The 17,809-nt window shown below is 46.6% G+C and overlaps 1 protein-coding gene across 1 annotated transcript in view; it reads left to right on the top strand.

Annotated features, from left to right (window-relative positions):
• The window catches only part of NR4A1 (nuclear receptor subfamily 4 group A member 1), an 85,341-nt gene that overhangs the window by 19,877 nt on the left and 47,655 nt on the right, over positions 1–17,809 (top strand). The window contains exons 2-3 of the mRNA XM_085600353.1: positions 9,282–9,400; positions 10,191–10,350. The gene's annotated coding sequence lies outside the window, so the exon portion shown is untranslated. The remainder of the gene's footprint in view (positions 1–9,281; positions 9,401–10,190; positions 10,351–17,809) is intronic.

Genomic DNA, 17,809 nt, shown 5'->3' on the forward strand with positions numbered 1-17,809 from the left:
AAGGGAAAATAATCCACGCTGGTTCGCCCGTCTGTTGCCACTGAGAACCGTGCTGGTAAAAAAAGAAAAAAACAGGGGCGCTTGTGAAAAGTGCCCCTAAAGAAATTTAAAAAAGTAGTCCTGAAACAATGCCTAAGTGTCCACTGCGTATGTTTAGGAGTAGCTGGTCGCTGCTCTCGGGGAAGGATAAACCCTGAAAGAGCCATGACTTGTGCATTCTATGGACAAAGGAGAGCGCATAATAGAAATATGATGGAGCTAAAAAAATTCGGAAGGCTTTGGGCAGGCTGAAGCCCATAAAGTAGAAACAACATGTCTCTTTTCAAGACCGCGCATGCGCACTGCCTAAAGCCGAGATCTAAAAAAGGGCCATCCAGATGGCTGTAGCGAAAAGGCATAATAAGGCAAGAAGAGCAAAGATGGTGTGGGCTTATTGAACCATGCATAACTCGGGTACCTGACAAGCAACAGTTTTACTTACAAGAGAAATGCAATCTGTTTAAAAAAAAAAAAAAATCTACGTCGTTGCTAAATTGTTCTTAAGAGGGAAAAAGGGAGAAGGGATGCCATATCTAAATACTTTATTCCGTGTACGGTTAGTAAAATCAAAGGAGGCAATGTCATTTTGGATAACCTTTGGCTATGAAAAAGGTGGAGAATAGCCGTGCATAAGAAGGGGAGTAAATTAATTATGGTAAGAATGGGGTTCGTGTGCGGTGTGAATAACATTGCATTGGTATGGTAGTTGATGACAATCGATGAGGATGGAAGAATGTTGGAAATTGAAGGAAGACTAGGAGAGGAGATGCAGGTGATGCAATGGAAGCACAGGGTTATGTATGTTACCATTGCAGGTGGAACATTGAGGTATCATTATTTTTATTCTATTTGTTTATGATTTGTAATGTTCGATTCCTTCACCCCTGTGTTTACTTTGTCGGTAAAGGAAAATGTTTTGGTTGTTAATCTTGTTTCCCTATGATAGGGATATCACTTCAGCACTGATAATCGTTATCCTACCATGATGTCATAAATGCGGTCTGTGTGTTCTACCCTCGAGCTGCATGTGCCAAGTTTGTAAGTTGGTGCTGCCACCTGAGGAACCAGGGCTTACCTTTCCTTTTGTGTTCCTGAATAATCCTTTCTGCTTGTATTCAAGTGTGACTGCGTCATTGCTTCACAAAGGTAAAACCTGGACTGGATGAACGTCTCCAGCATTAGTTGAGAAAATGTGAGAGCTGATAAGTTATCTATGTAGGTGGGTAGACTCCTGTAGCAGGTCAGGAGAGTACTGGAAAGGGTATATATTGAATCTTGGGGCATTAGCAGGGGAACTGAGTGTACAGTACTGGAAAACTGTTGTGTAGACTATTGATGATGGGTGCATAGAGAACTGGAGGCATATTAGGAAACATGTAGGTAGAGTACTAACAGTAGTGATTGAGAGAGTGTAGGAGTATTCTAGGAAAGATCTGTTGAGTAATAAGTGTGTGTACAGTGCAGAGTTTGAGAGTACCGGGATATGTTATGGGATGTTGGGTGTATAGAATACACGGATGAGAGGACAAAGGATGCGTTCTCTTGTGTAGATGACTGGCGAGGGAGATATTGTGGGTTATGTTTGTAGATTACTGTGGGTGTAGGTAAGTAGAGTACAGGGAATGATAAGAAGATGCAAGGTACGGCAACATAGAGTATCAGTGAGTTCTGGAGATACAAGTGGTGCGAGTACCCGGAATATAGGTACGAATAGGATAGTTGGTAGGGGTGCATACAAGTAGTGTAACAGGATTTAGAAGGTAAATATTGAAGGTTACATACAGTCAGGGGGTGGTGAGCTAAAGGAGAGCCGTGCACCTCAAAACACCCCAGTGATAACAAGTATTTTCTCTCTGTTTGTTTTGATGTTTAGATGATGGTGTCTATTGTTTGTCTATTGCTCGAGATTAATGGGGTCGTTTACCTGCCTGAAGTAAAATACATTGCACAAACATCCTAGTATAGATAATGTGTGGTAAATAATGAGGAAGACATGTTTGTATTATCACCTTTTTTGGGTGGGGCTGTCTACCGAATGTGCAGTAAGCTTAGTGCCTGGGCTACAGTCAGAGCTGGGATAGTTTGATAGGTACCAAGCGCAAGTGTTAAAATGGAAGAAAGTGTGGGGATTTGAAGCAGGCACCATCCTCCTTGTGCCCATCCCCCTTATGTTCCACTCAACTGCCTCGTTAACAGCACCCACCTTGAGATGTACGGATACCCACAGTAACCATGGCTGGATTCCCCCCCACCTTTTTCAGGTATTTGTACCTATGCACACTGAAAGTTAAGTAGTGTGGCCGGAGCCTGGCCCTATTACACATGGCATTTTGAATGGTGGGGCCAGAGCCTAACCCTAGTGTACATGGCGTTTGTAACAGCACACTGACGCATATCCAGTGCACCCCAGGAGTCCCAGTACCAGACCATGGTGACAGATGGAAGGTGCTGCTGGCGGCCTTAGAGTTGAGTGAAGAAGCCTGTGTTGAGCATCTAAGTAAGTGCTAAAAGACTAAGAATGATGTGACGCCTTCAGTAACTCTGCACTAGGCTAGTCTTTTTATAGAAACACTGGTTGAGGATGGAAGCTTGTGGTATATCTTTACATTGCTATGCACAGGAGGTGGTGTTTGGTTGTAAACTGCAGTGCGTGAGGTTAGGGGTCGGGGAAGTGTTTGGTTTCCCTTATGTCCACTGTGAAAGGTTTCAGTGTTATCTAAAAGACCCGGTGGAATTCTAGACTGGCTCTGTTGGTAAAAATACACGTGCGCAGATGCGTCTTTCAAAGCATAGGGGGGCTTTTATATTAAATGGGCCCTTGTCCACATCTTTATTCGCTCTATCCCACCCCCCAAACATTTCTAAACTTAATCAAATTTACCGTGCTGATTAACACGATCCCAGTAACTCCAGGAGGTAACGAGCACATGAACGACCTGTTTGACGAATAGGCCTCCAGTCACCGGGAGGAAAGGGCACTGTACCCAACCATTTCTCCATTGTAGAAGCTATTACAGAATAGAGGGAGTATACCATAAATTGATAACACACAGGAGGTATTGTACATAATGTTCAGTGTGTGGATTCGCTTAGATGGCGCGGTCTGGCTAAAAAATAATGGTACTGTTCATGCCTGTTCACCGAACCAACCCTAATTTTGCTCTACTGTGGAATTGTTCCTAGTGCGCTCTGGTGAGCAAAAGTCTGGTTGCCCGAGGGTTAACCGTATCAACCCCAGCACATCCACAATTAGTAGGTTTATGAAAGCGCCAAATCCAGGGGAAGGGCCACAGTCACTCCCCGAGGTAGCCTTCCCATTCCAAACGTAAGGTAGGGATAGTAGTGATTACTGCACATGGTCTTTTTTTTTAAATAAGATTGTTGCCACTAGTTGTTCGTTGTAATTGAAAATTAGGTGGTAGCTTGGTGGAATTAGACAGTAATGATTTGGACAGATTGACTGAGATTATGCAGACGTGGGTAGTAGGATTTGTGAGTGGAATTTATAAATAAATTGGCGAAAATGGCTGTGGGATTTTAATTCAGGGTTTGTGGGTGGGAGTCTGAGGTTTGTGGGTTCCCTGTTGTCATTTTATCCACACCATTTTCTCCCTCACGCAGTGGTGTGACACGTGGTAAGGCCATTTCTAGACCTTGCGGTACCAGAATCTTTTATATGTTACAAAGACTCCTCTAGAAGCAATACCCTTACTTAAAAACATGGCTACATTTTAAACACACTAAACATTGACTCCCCTTCCAAAAAAAAAAATACCAGTTAACAGTCAGCCACAGCCATAGTCACATGGCTTGTAGGGCCATGAAGGTCGCACCCGTTTCAGAGCAGCACTGGATGCACCCAGATCCTGAAATACAGGTTTTGCTCATTTCAGCAACAATTCTTTACGTTGCTGCAAGTTTGGTGCAGTTTCAATTTTTGGAACATGTACGTTTTGCCTGATGTCTGGGAGGTGTTGTCACTCGTGGGTTGTTGATGGGATTTGTAACATCCGATTTCTTGTTCGCATTTCATATTTACTAATTTAGTTTGTTGTTGGGATTGAGAAGCTGTGGGTTTGGACTTATTGGTGGGACTCAGTAGCTGCGGTTGGAGTTTTATTTGTGGATTTCAGTAGATGCGACTTGTTGGTGGGGGTTTGGTTGTTTTGGGATGTTGGAGATCAGTACATAACAGATTATGGCTTTGATTCAGCAACGGTAGATGGTGTTTTGAGTGATTCGGTAGCTGCACATTGGAGACCTACTTTGGAGTTTATTTTTGAGCTGCAGGTTTCTTTACAGGATGATTAATTAGCTGCTATGTGGAGGTGTGCAAATCCGTTGTCTAGCCATGGTTTAAGGTCTGTGGTTCACTGTCGTTCGGAAAGTGCTTTGGTGGTGTTTGATAGCTTCTGCATATTGGTTTTAGTTTTATTCTGTATCTATCATTCGGGGAATTTAGTGTCCGCATATGGAGTATTTAAATGGTGGCCTTTAGTAGCTATGAGATGTTTAGATTCCATTACTCTGGGTTTCTGGTAGGATGGTGTGGTTCTGTTGTTGCAGGTTGGTGATGTAATTAATTTGAAGTAGCCTAGATGTCTGTGGGATTTAGTTTCTGAATTATGGGATGTGGTTGGAATAAGTTATGTCTTTGTTGGCAAGGCTCTGTAGGATCAGGTGTGCTTGGTAGATGTGGCTTGTGATTTGATGCTGGGGCTCAATAGCAGTTGGATTTTTTCATGCTGTTGGGGTTTAGTAGTTCAACTTTACTGATATGATTCGGTATGTGCAAACTGGTAATAAGATTCACACGTTTTGGACTGGTATTTTTACTGTCTTTCGTTTCGACATGAGCATGTGGTTGCTGATTGCTGGGTTGTTGCTGTATTGCAGTAACTGCAGGTTGCTGGTATGTTACCAATACGTACAATTTCGTGATTTGATTATGTCCAGTGGGTTTATAGTTTTGTTATTGGAATTTATTTTCTGTGATTTGGAGGATTTTTCCAGTCGTTCTTCAGCTGGGAATCGGTGGATTTATAAACTTTTATACAGTAATTTTTTAATAAGTAGTGTTTTTGGGGTTGATGGAGAAATTCACTAGTTGCAGGTTGTGTTATCCTGCTTTTTGGTAACATTGTGTTTTGGTACAATTAGGCAATTGTAGGTAAATTTGCCGCTGAGATTCTGCTGCTGTAACAATGTTGGAATTTGTTATCTGTTTGACTGGAATGTCCGTATGTTTGAGGTTTGTGGGGATTGTGAGTGGTTTTTTGGGGTGCTTTGATATTTTCGGTTGCTAGCGAGGTAGCTGCTGGTTTTTTTTGTTTATAGATTTCTGCACGGTTGAAGGTTGTTTGGTTCTTGCCTTTTTGGGCTCTTTGGTGGGAATATGTACTGTAGGAACACAAGATATGTTTTTTTAGGTCTCGCTCGCGCAGTCTTGCTGGCGATTTAGTGTTAACAGGGTATTTTCAATAAGGGGCATTAAGCCCCGCCCCTCTTTCCCATTGGCCGGCGTCACCGTTTATGGTAAACGGCGGCCAGCCATTGGGAAAGAAGAGGTGCCGGTGACGTTTTCGCTTGGCTTTTCGAGCCGTCCCATTTGGATGGCCTCGCCTGCTTTGCGTTGGTCGCAAAAGGTTTCTTATCTTTATGGGGCCAAATACATGGCCCCATAAAGACAAGAAACCTTTTGGCAGGCGAGGCCACGGCAGAAAAAGCCAAATGAAAACGTCATGGCGAACGCTTGTGTTTATATGCGCTCGAGCCATGCTGTGCATTCTACATTCCAGGTTGTGAATCGTAAAGTTTACCACACGTGTTGCTGCTACAGAGTGTGAGGTGAGGGAGGGCAGGGAGCAGTGGGCCTTGGGAGGGATGAGGTGCCGTTGCCCAGGGGAGAGGGTGGGAGAGATATGTGGGGCAGCTGACGGGGTTAATATTACCAACTGAAATGGTAATAAACGGCAAGAACGTTATGGGGCATTAATAAAGTGCTAAGGGAAATAGTTGCAGGATATTTCTGAGTATTGTTGTATATTCGCCTAGCTCACCTTTCACCGATTGTGGCTCGTCTGGCGAGGTCCCCGGCCGAGGGTGGATTTCCTCCTCAAGGCACATTTGTGGGGATGGGTGTGTTGGTGATGGAGCCACCAGGTGGTTGGGGTCTGTGGAGGTCGGCGTGGGCTGCTTGGTTGCCGATCTAGGGTTGACGCGGTGTTGGAATGCCTGCGGTGACTGGCGTTGTGGTCGCCTAGACTTTCGTGATAGGTGCAAGAAATTAAAGGACGGAGTAAAATTCGAGGGGGAGGGGGGTAACCGTGGGAGCGGGCGGAGTTTGAAAGGGAAGGGAGGACGACACGGGAGTTTATTTTATGCGTTTTTATATAACGCGGACTTTACCCGAAGGGGTCAGGGTGCCATCGGACGGAGTGGCAAAGGTGTTGTTCTGGGGTGTGAGCGGAGTGGGATGGTTGGGTGAAGGAAGCGGGGGCGATCGGCTGAGGGTAGGAGGGGGGGCGTTGTGGGTTTTGGGGGTCGGAGTGCTACGTGGGAGGGTGCGGGATGGGGCGTGAAGGGGAGGTGGGCGTTCCTCGGCTGGTGGGGTATGCGCAAAGGCTGGGAGGAGGCTTGGCGGTGGTTTGAGCACCATTCAGAGAGGATGGATGTTTTTGCCGGGCTGGGCTCTGCCTGCTGGCATGTGGCTAGCTGTGGAGGATAAGGGGCAGTATGGAGGATTTGATGTGGGACGGCCGGAGTGTCGGCGCTGGTTTGGATGGGTGGGTGATGTGTGAAAGTCGCATGGCGCCTGGGGGGGTTGGTTGCAGGAGTAGAGTTTGGGAGGGGGGACTGTTTCTCGGAGGGTTGCAGGCTCACTGTGGAGGTTGCGAAAGGAGGATCGGAATGTTATTAAACAGCCAATAATAGGCGGGATCGGGACCCCAGGGGGGGCGATGGGCCTTGTGGGCGGGACTGTCGACTTTGGGCCGGTGGGATGGGGTGCGGTTTTCGGTGTGGACGGGCAGCTGGTGGTCCTGGGCAGGTTGTTAGATGTCCGGGGAGGTGGACTTTGTCCGGGTGTGGTGCAGCGGGTGGTCCCGGGACAGACTGCCACACATTGATTGGGGTTGGAGGGGAACGAAGGCGTGCTGGGGGAGGGGTGGGGGCAGGGGGCACTGGGGAGAGGCAGCGTCGGGTCTCATTACATGTTGAAGGGAGGTGCCATGGGCACAGACAAGGTGTACATCACCTGGAGGCTAATTACATCTGGGTTTCTCCCCTCCCGCTATCCTCATTTCTCTTCGGCCCCAGGTGGAAGGGGTGGGGTGGGCTTCCGAGGAATCCCTCGGCATTCCTGCCACATCTGGAAGTGGAGGAGTATGGGGGATTGCAGTGCCAGGCACTGGTGGGCGCTACACCCACGGCTGGGGAGTGCAGCGTTTAGGCCCCGGGTGTCTAGGGGTGAAGCACTGTCTGGGGAGGGATGAGGAGGCGCTATACAGGGAGCAATGTCTTCGGGTTATGCAGAGGTCCCTCGGGGGCGGGCGATAGGAAGAACACACTGGGAGGTTGATGCAGCCCCGGGGTGGGGGAGCAGGCGAACCTTTCCTTCTTTAAGTAGCACATCTAGACATTGGGGGTTTGTGCCCCATCTCAGGGTGCGTTTTGTGCATTTATTCCTATTATCCCTGGTTCAGCAACATGCTCATGGATGCCATGTCTACTCTGTATCTATGTCAATATTCTTTATGACACAGACATGTCACGTGAAGTAGCCTGCTGAGTTGGGGAGCTGATTACATTTATCTCTGGATGTTATAACTCCATAGGTCTGCACATGGCCTCACCTTCAAGGTGCTGTTTGATTCTGACTTAAGTCCCGAGTGAGAGGGCAGTGGTTGGGGGGCTTCCCGTGTTCCTGCTGGGGGGCATTGTACTGTGAAGTTATGGAGCACAATTATTGGGTGTGAATGGGCAGTCAATTATTCGAACTCTGCGTGATTTAAAACCCATTCACACAGTCACGTGAACAAATATGCCTTGGTGACAGCACAATGGGCATGCAGCTATATCGTGACTTGTTGTCTAACATGGGGAGGTTCATAGAGTCACTAGAGGATTATGAGGAATCTGCTGTGAAAGTGATGGAAGAGCACCGATGTGGAATCCCACACTCCTGTGGTGTTTAGGCCCTATGATGAGTGCACACGGACCCAGATACAGCTAACATTTAAACAGCTTCTGGCAGGCATCTGTGAAGGCCATAACCCCACGATCCCTGGGGATTGTAAACATCAAGGGGCCTTCATGTCAAGTTCAAAGACCTCATAATAAATCGGGTCTTATCTCCGGGAAACTCATTCCTCAGCTGCCCTCTAGGCAGGGACAGGAAGGCAGGATTACGGTTCCAGCACGAGACAAGCATTTGCAATGCAATGGGCCTCGCGTTTACGCGAGTTTAAACTATTGGCATTGTAAATAACAATGCCGTTTATTTATCTTTTAAAAACCAAAATAAAAGGCATTGCCATTTGCAATGTTAATAGCTCAAACTCTTGTAAATGCGAGACCTATTGCATTTTTAATGCTTGTTTGTTCATGCTGTACGGCATTGCTGACTTTTACAATGATTTTTAGCCATGCTCTATAGCGGCGAGGCTGCTGTGAAGCATGGCTAAAAATAATAATAAGACTAAGATGCATCCAGGGTTTTAATTCACTTTATAAATAATAAAAAAAAGAGCATTAGCCTGGCTGTGTCACAGCGCTTTTTAAAAACAAAATTTAGCCCCACTGCAAAGCATCTGCTGCTGTTTAGCATGGCTACAAAACATTGCCAAAGCCAATAGCTCTCAAAGGTGAAATCTATTTGCTATGCCAATGCTTGTTAGAAATGGTTGTTGTCTGATCTGTAAAGCCAATTTATTCAAATAATGCTAAACAAGGCTAAAAATTGGACTTCTTTGTCAAAGGAAAGGTCTGCACTGGAAAGTGTTGTTCTGGTGTTATAGAATGACCTGGCAGTGCTGGCGGGGTGGATGTACTTAGGGTCACCGACACACACTAGGAAGACGGCTTTAACTAGATTATTTCGCTGGTCTGAATGTATATTGGGTAGAGAATTGGCAAGGTTAAAGCCCCCTGTAGCATCCATAAACACTGGGCTGTGCTACAAGGAGGGCTTCCGACCGTGTACTTGTGTTTTCCTAACCCACTCCTTACCAAATTCTTTCTAGGCCATCCTGCAAAGTGTTCTTTGCAAAGGACCCCATCAAGATCGCGCATGCCCAGCGGCAGTACGTGTTTGATGAGAACGGGCAATGCTACCTGGACTGTAGTATCAATGTTGCCCATGGTGAGTAGATTTTTGAGTGACCCTCGGAGAGCCCCATTTGCTCTTTAGCTCCACTTGCTGAAAACATGCATGCAGGTTTTTCACGCAGCCTTTCTGATGAGATTTTAATGTGGGCTTATCTCACTTTTTAATGTATTTTTAAGTATGTAAATATCATTTTTTTGAATTCAAAGTAAGTGAAGGGTTTTTGTTATGTGTACTCTCTTTTCTCGTAGTTAAGCAGATAAATAAAACTGTTTTAATAAGGCAATATTCCTTTAATGCCCATCTCAGGTCTTCTGGCACCATAGCACACCTACTGGCATGACACTGGTATTGCAATAATAATCCATATTTGTAAAGCGTGAACGTATCACCCCTTAAGGTGTGAAGACGCTGGGGGCCATTGGGGAGATTAAGTGAGCTATTGCCCGAGTCACATAATGCTGAGCTGAGCTTCCGCCGATGCCAGTTTTCGAACCGTGATTCCCGCACTCCGGCACCAGCCACTCTGGCCGCTGTGCCACACCTTTCCCCATTGTAACCAACGAGGGGGAACTGTGTGGATCCGGTTAGTTCTACAGGATGATCGCCTATTTCTACAGAGTCTACAGAGTGTGGCTACTCATCTTCAGAGTGTGGCTACTCATCTTCTATGGAATCTCTTTCATTGTTGCTCCCTTCTTTACTACCTCTTTTCCAGGTGTAAATCCACGAGTAAAGAGTACTCCTTACTGAATAGATTTTTTAGTATTAGCATGGTGTGCCATTTCTACACATCTCTAAGTCATGCCTTGTCTTTCTACGTCAGTGGGACACAGCCATCCAGATGTGACCAAGGCCGGCATTAAACAGATGGAGCTTCTTAATACAAACTCTTGGTTCCTGCACGACAACCTGGTCCGCTACGCAGAACGACTGACAGCCACTCTACCAGAGAAACTCTCCGTCTGCTATTTTGTAAACTCTGGGTACGTATTGGAACTCCCTTCTGTGTTCATTAGGGCTGCCACACCCCACAAGTCACCCTCAACAGCTCGCCAATCTTTTTTTCATACCATGATTTTGATGCTCGACTTTTGTGTAGAGTTTGATTGCATTCTCGAAGAGTGAGTGAAATTAAGGGATTTTAACATCTTCTTGGACAGACAACTGCATTTAAATCCTCAATACATTGGCATCTGTTCCAACAGTCGGTAAAATGCATGTACCGCTTTCAGCAATCTTGGGTTATGATCCTTGTAAACAATTTCATACTGTTACAAAGCAGTTGAAACATGTCGCTCCATATAGCATATGCTACACTTGCCTTCTGTACTTCAATTTTCAACCTAAGAAGTCACATCAGTAGAATTCTTTTTCTCCAAAATAAATTTACGGCTTGAAGACTGGTAGACGCTGTTATTAAATAAACTGTGTAAATATTGTAAAAACAATAACAAGAGTTGACACTAACAGTGCATCAGATTTATTCAGAATTAAGCCAGAACTGGTTGGGGAGCTCCCGCATGCTTAATTTTGAGTGGCTGTTAACTTTTCTTCAAAGTTCGAGCGTTTGGCTACTTTGGCTATATATTCCCATCCAACAGATGCGACGATTTTAACTACAGATTGTATTTCATTTGGATTGATAGGTTTAGTTCAGTTTTTTTTTTTCTCTCCTCTTTGGTGGTACATGTTTTTGTTGTAGATACGGTCCCATAGTTTTACATTTTTTAAATGTACAAATGAGATACAGCCACTCCTAACTCTGTAATTCTTTCCCATCAATAACAATCTTGCGACAATCTTATCTTATATGTATGTATGTATAAAATATACCACCTTTCCGTTGTTTTAATGAAGGTTAAACTCTGATCCCTTTAAAAAAAGTATTTTACCCACTTGTATAACACACACCTAACCCATAACGAGCATTACAAATGCAATAGGTCTCGCCTTTTATTAAGTTAAAGCCATTTGCTTTGCTATACAATACCATTAGCAAAGCAAATGGATTATCAAAGGCGAGACCTATTGCATTTTCAATGCTTGTTTTTTATTTAGGTTTGTTAAATTGTTTTTGGTAGTGGCTTGTGTTTTGAATCGACTTCTTATGACAATTGGGCTTTTGGGTGAGATTGATTTTTGGTGGTATTTAAGTTCTGCAGTAGTGCTATAGAACAAGTGGGTTCTGAAAACGTTATTTAAGATCTACTACGAGGTGTTTTGAAGCAGTTGATGGATTGTTAATGCGAGGGCATGGTAAGCGAGATTAATTCTGCCACGAGCGTGGACTGGATGGCTGTTTAGAGGTGATTCTTAATTCCCAAACGAGGGTGAATGTTGATGGATGTATATCAGAGGCACAACTAGAGGCACATTTCGGGGGGGGGCTAAGAAAAAATTTCGGGGGGTGGGGCTGAATCTTTAAGCAATAGGCAGAGTGGAGCTGCAGGGGCTCTTAGAAGGGGTGAAACAACAGGAAGGCCTCATTAACATGCAAATGGTCTTTTAAAGACCGGTGAAGTGTTCGAGTGCGACTGTGTAGGTGCCCGGGAAGCTGTCTCATCCCGGGCTGCCACACACGACGAAGGGGGGGGGGGGGGGGCTGAAGCCCTTTGAGTCCAATGGGTGTTGCGCGCCTGATGTATATAGATGTGCAGTATTTGACGTTTCCGTCGCAAACGAGAGCTCTGCAGAGACCTCTCAAATAATGTAAGGACTGTGCTCAGCTGTGCCCCCCCCCTCTAACTTAATCGCCCCCATTTTTTTGCTCATTGTACCGCCTCCGAAGTAGCAGCAGCCGAGATCCCACGTAGATTCCAGAGGGCGAGCCAATAATAGTCCCTATTCGCGCACATTCCGCGCCATCCTGGGCCGGCAGCCAGGGTTTCCACACACAGACGCAGGAGCGCCTCGCCGCCGTCGCACGTTCACGTCTGGCAACGCCAGCACGCAAGAGCACCCAGCGAGAGCTCTAAAAATAGACCCCCAACAATAGGAAAAAGGCATCATCGGGCCTTGCGTTTGTTTTCAGTTTAAAAATATGTTTTGCCACATTTCTGTGCGCACTCCTGCCTCAAAGGCGTCATCTGCCCCCATAATAGCGCACAAAAGAAAGTTTGGGCCGAGTGAGCTAAACTCCCCCACGCGAAATAACAGGTACGGCGTCTGTCGAGTTTGTATGTAAATATTTTGAATGGGAACTAAATCTTCATACTGTGTTTCATCACAGAAATGGAGGAAAAAGATTTTCAATCGTGCTTTTAATTCGACATAATGAAGAAATGTATCACAAAATATAGCAAGCAGACGGGTGCTTCGATGGAAATTTGTAGAAGAAAAGCACGCCAATCATGCAGCTCTTTGTTTTTTCCCTTCTGCAGTGTATTCTATGGCAGTGAGTGTTGAAAACAATGCGAGCGAACAGGCCAAAACACCCAGGATTTGTCGTTGACAGTGGGACGATATTTTGGCTTAAAATAAGTTTTTACAAAAACTGATGTTTATTGTTAACATTTCAAATCTTGTAACGAGGGTAGGGTTTTTCTAGCGATACGTACTTTTTTTCACTCTCATATAGAGCCTGGCCGTTATAGACTTGTCATTCACGAGCAAACCTCTATAGCCAAGTGCATTCCTGTTGATATCCACTCTGCTCACTGTGACAAAGGTTTCTGCCGTGGTTACTGGCGCCGGTATCTGATGACCAAGTCTAGATGCTATTCCACCAGTCCCTTTACTGGGCACCTTCCTATCATACCATGCATGGGCCTCTGCTTGGGTTCACTAGGCGTGCCTATTCCCATCACGCTCTTTTGTTTGTTTACGTGTTTTATATAGTGTCAAGGTGTCATTGCGATTACTCAGAGACCTCTAAGAAATCAGAAGTATGCAGAAATGTCAAACCAAGCTACCACTTTGCTAACTACGGCAGAAACCTGTGACACAGAATGTGCTTTAGTCAGTGGTGTGCAGAGGCCAATGCACCACTTGATTCCTGACATCACAGTGTTTTTAGTGCTGTTGTCCAAGTGTCAAACACCCCTGGGATGCAACTCCTAGCTTGATCACACAATTTATACACATTAACCATAAATCACACACGGCTCGGATGCCTTGCTTGAAGGCCCTGACTTGACCGGTGGCCGAGCCGCTATCCCTGACTGATTCCTGCCCCGCTCCAGCCCTGGGTTAACAGCGAAGGAGTGCGGCTGTCAATTAGTGCTGGTTTCTGTCTCTTCCACCCCCCCCCCCGGCGTTTGTCAGCCATATTTGGACCCGCAGAAAGAAAGAAGAAGCAACAGCAATAGAAAAGGTACGCCAAGATCAACAACAAATGGGGTAACCATCAATCACTCTTCATAGTAATAGAAAGACGACTAAAATAACATAAGTGGCAAACATCTTGGATTGGGCAAACGCTCACCAACGTAAACTCCAATATCAACTACAGGCTTTATAAATGCTATGAACGAAATTTCTGACTAACCCTCAGTCTTCAGCCAACACAGAAGTGCATCTTGGAAGAACTACTGCTTACTGACAAATTCATAGCGATGCCGATTATTGTCTTTTCCTAATGTTAATAAATCAATTTGTAGCTCTATCTTACACTTAGCGGCAACCCTTATCAGTTTGGTGCTCTCTCTAACTGAAACCTTCGAGGCATAATCCTACATCAATACTATTCTTGTTACGAATACAGTTATCAGCAAAACGACCCCACAATCCCCCGACACTGCCCTTGTGAGCTATGGCCCTAACTCATGAAGCATCGTGTGTCTGATGAATATCTCCAAGAACGCTAAGAAGAATCTCAAACATAAATTACTGAAACTCCAGCCGGAAACTCTAAAACAGACACCTACCACAGCTTGTCTAATGCCACGAAGAAAACCGACTTTATTTTCTATTCCAAACATCCAACTAAATTGAAAAACATCTTCCTTCTCCACCTCCCAGTCACTAAAACAATCGCAATTCCGTTTGGAATAACACTGACGACGTCCCCATCACCTTCTTTTAATGGGGAAATTGGTATATCCATCCTTAGGACTGATAATATACTCATTCAAGCCTCTGACCCTCACCTCAACATCTTCAATAGAAATTTCAAGACTTTGGCCACCTCGCTCACACCCCAATCACCTCTCTCCCCCGTTCCAGAACTCATCCTCCCTGAACAGTCTCACCTTCTTCCTCCTATAAATCCTCCATCTTTATCCGGGCCCTCCCTGAACTCCACAACAACTTCTTGCGTGCCCCCCACTTAGTGTGCAACCATTCTAATATGCATACCTTGCATAGGATTTCGGGCTCCTCCCATAATCCCGCCTCCACGAATCCTAGAACTGATGGCCTTCATCCTAGCGGTACCCCTTTTCCGCTCACGATGACTAGGGACAATCAAAGGGCCTCTGAGAATAACCCCCCCCTTGGCTTCGGGCTCCCTGCCCTCCCCTACTCAGAATTGACTGCATATTCTCCTACTCTCACCAATGCTCGGTCTCCATCGGACACAACCAACAACATCGATTTCCCCCTCCAATGCACTCCTTATGCAAGCGCCTTCTGGACGGTCACCTCCTGCTCTCACCTCGATGTTCAATCACCCTAATACTAATGAAGTCTACTGCAATCCGTGCGATGAGGCACCTATCCTGACAACATCATCGATGAATTACTCTTCCGACACACTCCCCCCCCCCCCCTCCCCCCCCCACAAGATTGACCTGAAGCATCACTCATAGACGATCTACAATCCTAGTCCCAACAACACGGACCATCCCCTTAATGTGGTGATTCCCCCTCTCACACAGACCTCACTGTGTCTCCACCCACCATCATAGCGGGAAGCTCCTGCAAATCTCTTGAACAGATTCTGAACCGACTGGAGCAGAAACAACTCTCTTGGAACAGAATTAGTGCATCTTAGACAGGATCTCTTAAACCAAATCACTCTGGCCTGCTCTTACACTTACGATCCTCCACCTACAAGTGCTCTGAACGCCTCTCAATGCCCCCCTTGGTCTACGGTTCCTCTTTGCAGGCAGGCCCACAGACCTTACCGTGCCTACTTCCCTCTCGCCGCTCTGGAATTAAATGCTCTCAGCAAATCCTACCTCCCAAATATCTAGGGGACAGACCATTTCCCCTCCTCCACCATACCAGTAATAGTGGGCTTAAATAGAACCCATAAAACTCCTTACTCGCCCAGACCTCCAGCGCAATATACCACCATCCATACTCTTAAATCTGCTAAGGATAATCCTAGCCCCCTTTCTTGCATGCTTGTCAACTACAGATCGGCAGCACAACATGCTACTGAGATAGCCAAAAGAATCCTCAGTGAGGGAATTGACATTGCTTTTGTTACAGAAACTTGGCTCAAGGACCACTCAACAGCCATTCTTGGCCTACTTACTATGCCTGGGTACTCCATTATTAGATAGGGCAGGACTAATAGAACAGGGGGAGGTCTAGCCATTATCCAGAAAACAGCAATCCAACTCTCTGTTCTAAAGAATGCTGAATACTCGACCTTTGAATACTTTGGCGTTGAACTTAATGACAAAGGCTCCCCACCTATCAAACTGCATACTTTCTACCACCCGCCTGGTGATCGCCCACTCTTCGCTGAAGATCTATCTAAACCACATAATCACTCCGTGTGGGACAAAAATCATGAATTCCTCCCTTGCCCCTGGGTGTGTACCTGAGTCCCTTCAATTAGGTCAAATCACACCTATACTTAACAAGCATTTACAATGCAATGGTCTCGGCATTGTTAAAGTTAGAGCTATTGGCATTGCTCATGACATTTTTGTTTTATGTTTTTGTTTTTAAAACATTTAAAGAAACGGCATTGTTATTTACAATGTCAATAGCTTAATCTCTCTCAAATGCGAGACCTATTGCATTTGCACCCACACACAGAGCCACACACACAAAGCCACCCACACACACACACACATCCACCCACACACACAGAGCCACCTAAACAGAGCTATTGACATAGAGCAACCCACACACAAATAGAGACACCCACACAGAGCCACCTACACACACAGTTACTCACACACAGACAGAGCCACCCACGCATAGAGCCACCTACAAAAAAAGCCACCCACACAGAGCCCCACACACAGAGGCACACACATACGCACACACATACAGCCTCCCACACACATGCAGAGCCACACACACAAAGCCACAGATACCAACACCAGAGACTCCCGAACCTCACCTGCTCCACTGTGGCAGGTTCCCTTGTGAAGGCCATCAGTACAACACAGGCCAGTACACGTAAGGGGACAAACAATGATAAGTCATGGTCCACCTATATTAACTCCTAACCCTCACCTGCTCCACGGTAACTGATCACTTGTGAAGGTTATCCAGTACCACACAGACCACTACGTGTAAGGAGACATGACATATCCACCTATGATACCCCTGCCCCCCAGCGAACCCCCCCTCCCCACCCCTCAACGAGCCTCATCAGCTCCACGGTGACGGACTCCCCGTGTAGGCTATCCAATACCACACAGACCATTACATGTAAGGGGGCAAGCTGACACGTCCACCTATAATACCCCGAGCCTCACCTGCTCCAAGGTCACAGATCAATCAGTTGTGTAGGCTATCCAATACCACACAGACCAGTCCATGTAACGGGACATAAACAATGACCCGTCCACCTCCAATAACCCCCGAGCCTCACTTGCTCCACGGTGACTGATCCCCTGTGAAGGCTATCCAGGACCACACAGACCAGTACATGTAAGGGGGTAAACGATGACACGTCCACCTACAATAACCCCCGAGCCTCACCTGATCCTCGGTGGCCGGGTCCATGGCCTCCACTCGGGCCGCCGCCGTCTCGTACTCATCCTCGCTGTTGTAGCCGGCGCCCCCCTCCTCTTCGTGCTGCTGGGGGCTGGCTCCTCCAGCGCCAACCCCTTGCTGCCGCCGTTGCCTCTTTGTGTTTCCGGGTCCGGAGCAGCAGCGCCACTGACTCCGTCTCCCTGGCCGGAACCGCCAGCGCCCCCGACCGAAGATCCTCCGCGAGGTCTGCTGCCCAACTGTGACCGGCCCCCACCCGGACAGGAGCCCGAGGAGAGGGAGCGAGCGCCAGGGGGAGGAGATTGAACAGCGCCATCCAGAGAAACGGGGAGGAGACCAGAGCAGCAGCCGGGCAAGGGAGCGAGCGCCAGGGGGAGGAGATTGAACAGCGCCACCCAGAGAAACAGGGGGAGGAGACCAGAGCAGCAGCCGGGCAAAGGACCCTGGCTGTCCCGCCCATCGGACTCACGGTCGAGGCTGCCTGTTCCCTTCGGCAGACGGCATGGGCTGAAAGTGCATGTCACCGACTACTATTTCATCAGGTTGATAAAATCGAAGCGGATAACAGAAGTAGAAAAATAGAGCACTTGGTCACAAAGT

The sequence above is a fragment of the Triturus cristatus genome, chromosome 4_2, assembly GCF_964204655.1.
Source record: "Triturus cristatus chromosome 4_2, aTriCri1.1, whole genome shotgun sequence".
Lineage (NCBI taxonomy): Eukaryota > Metazoa > Chordata > Amphibia > Caudata > Salamandridae > Triturus > Triturus cristatus.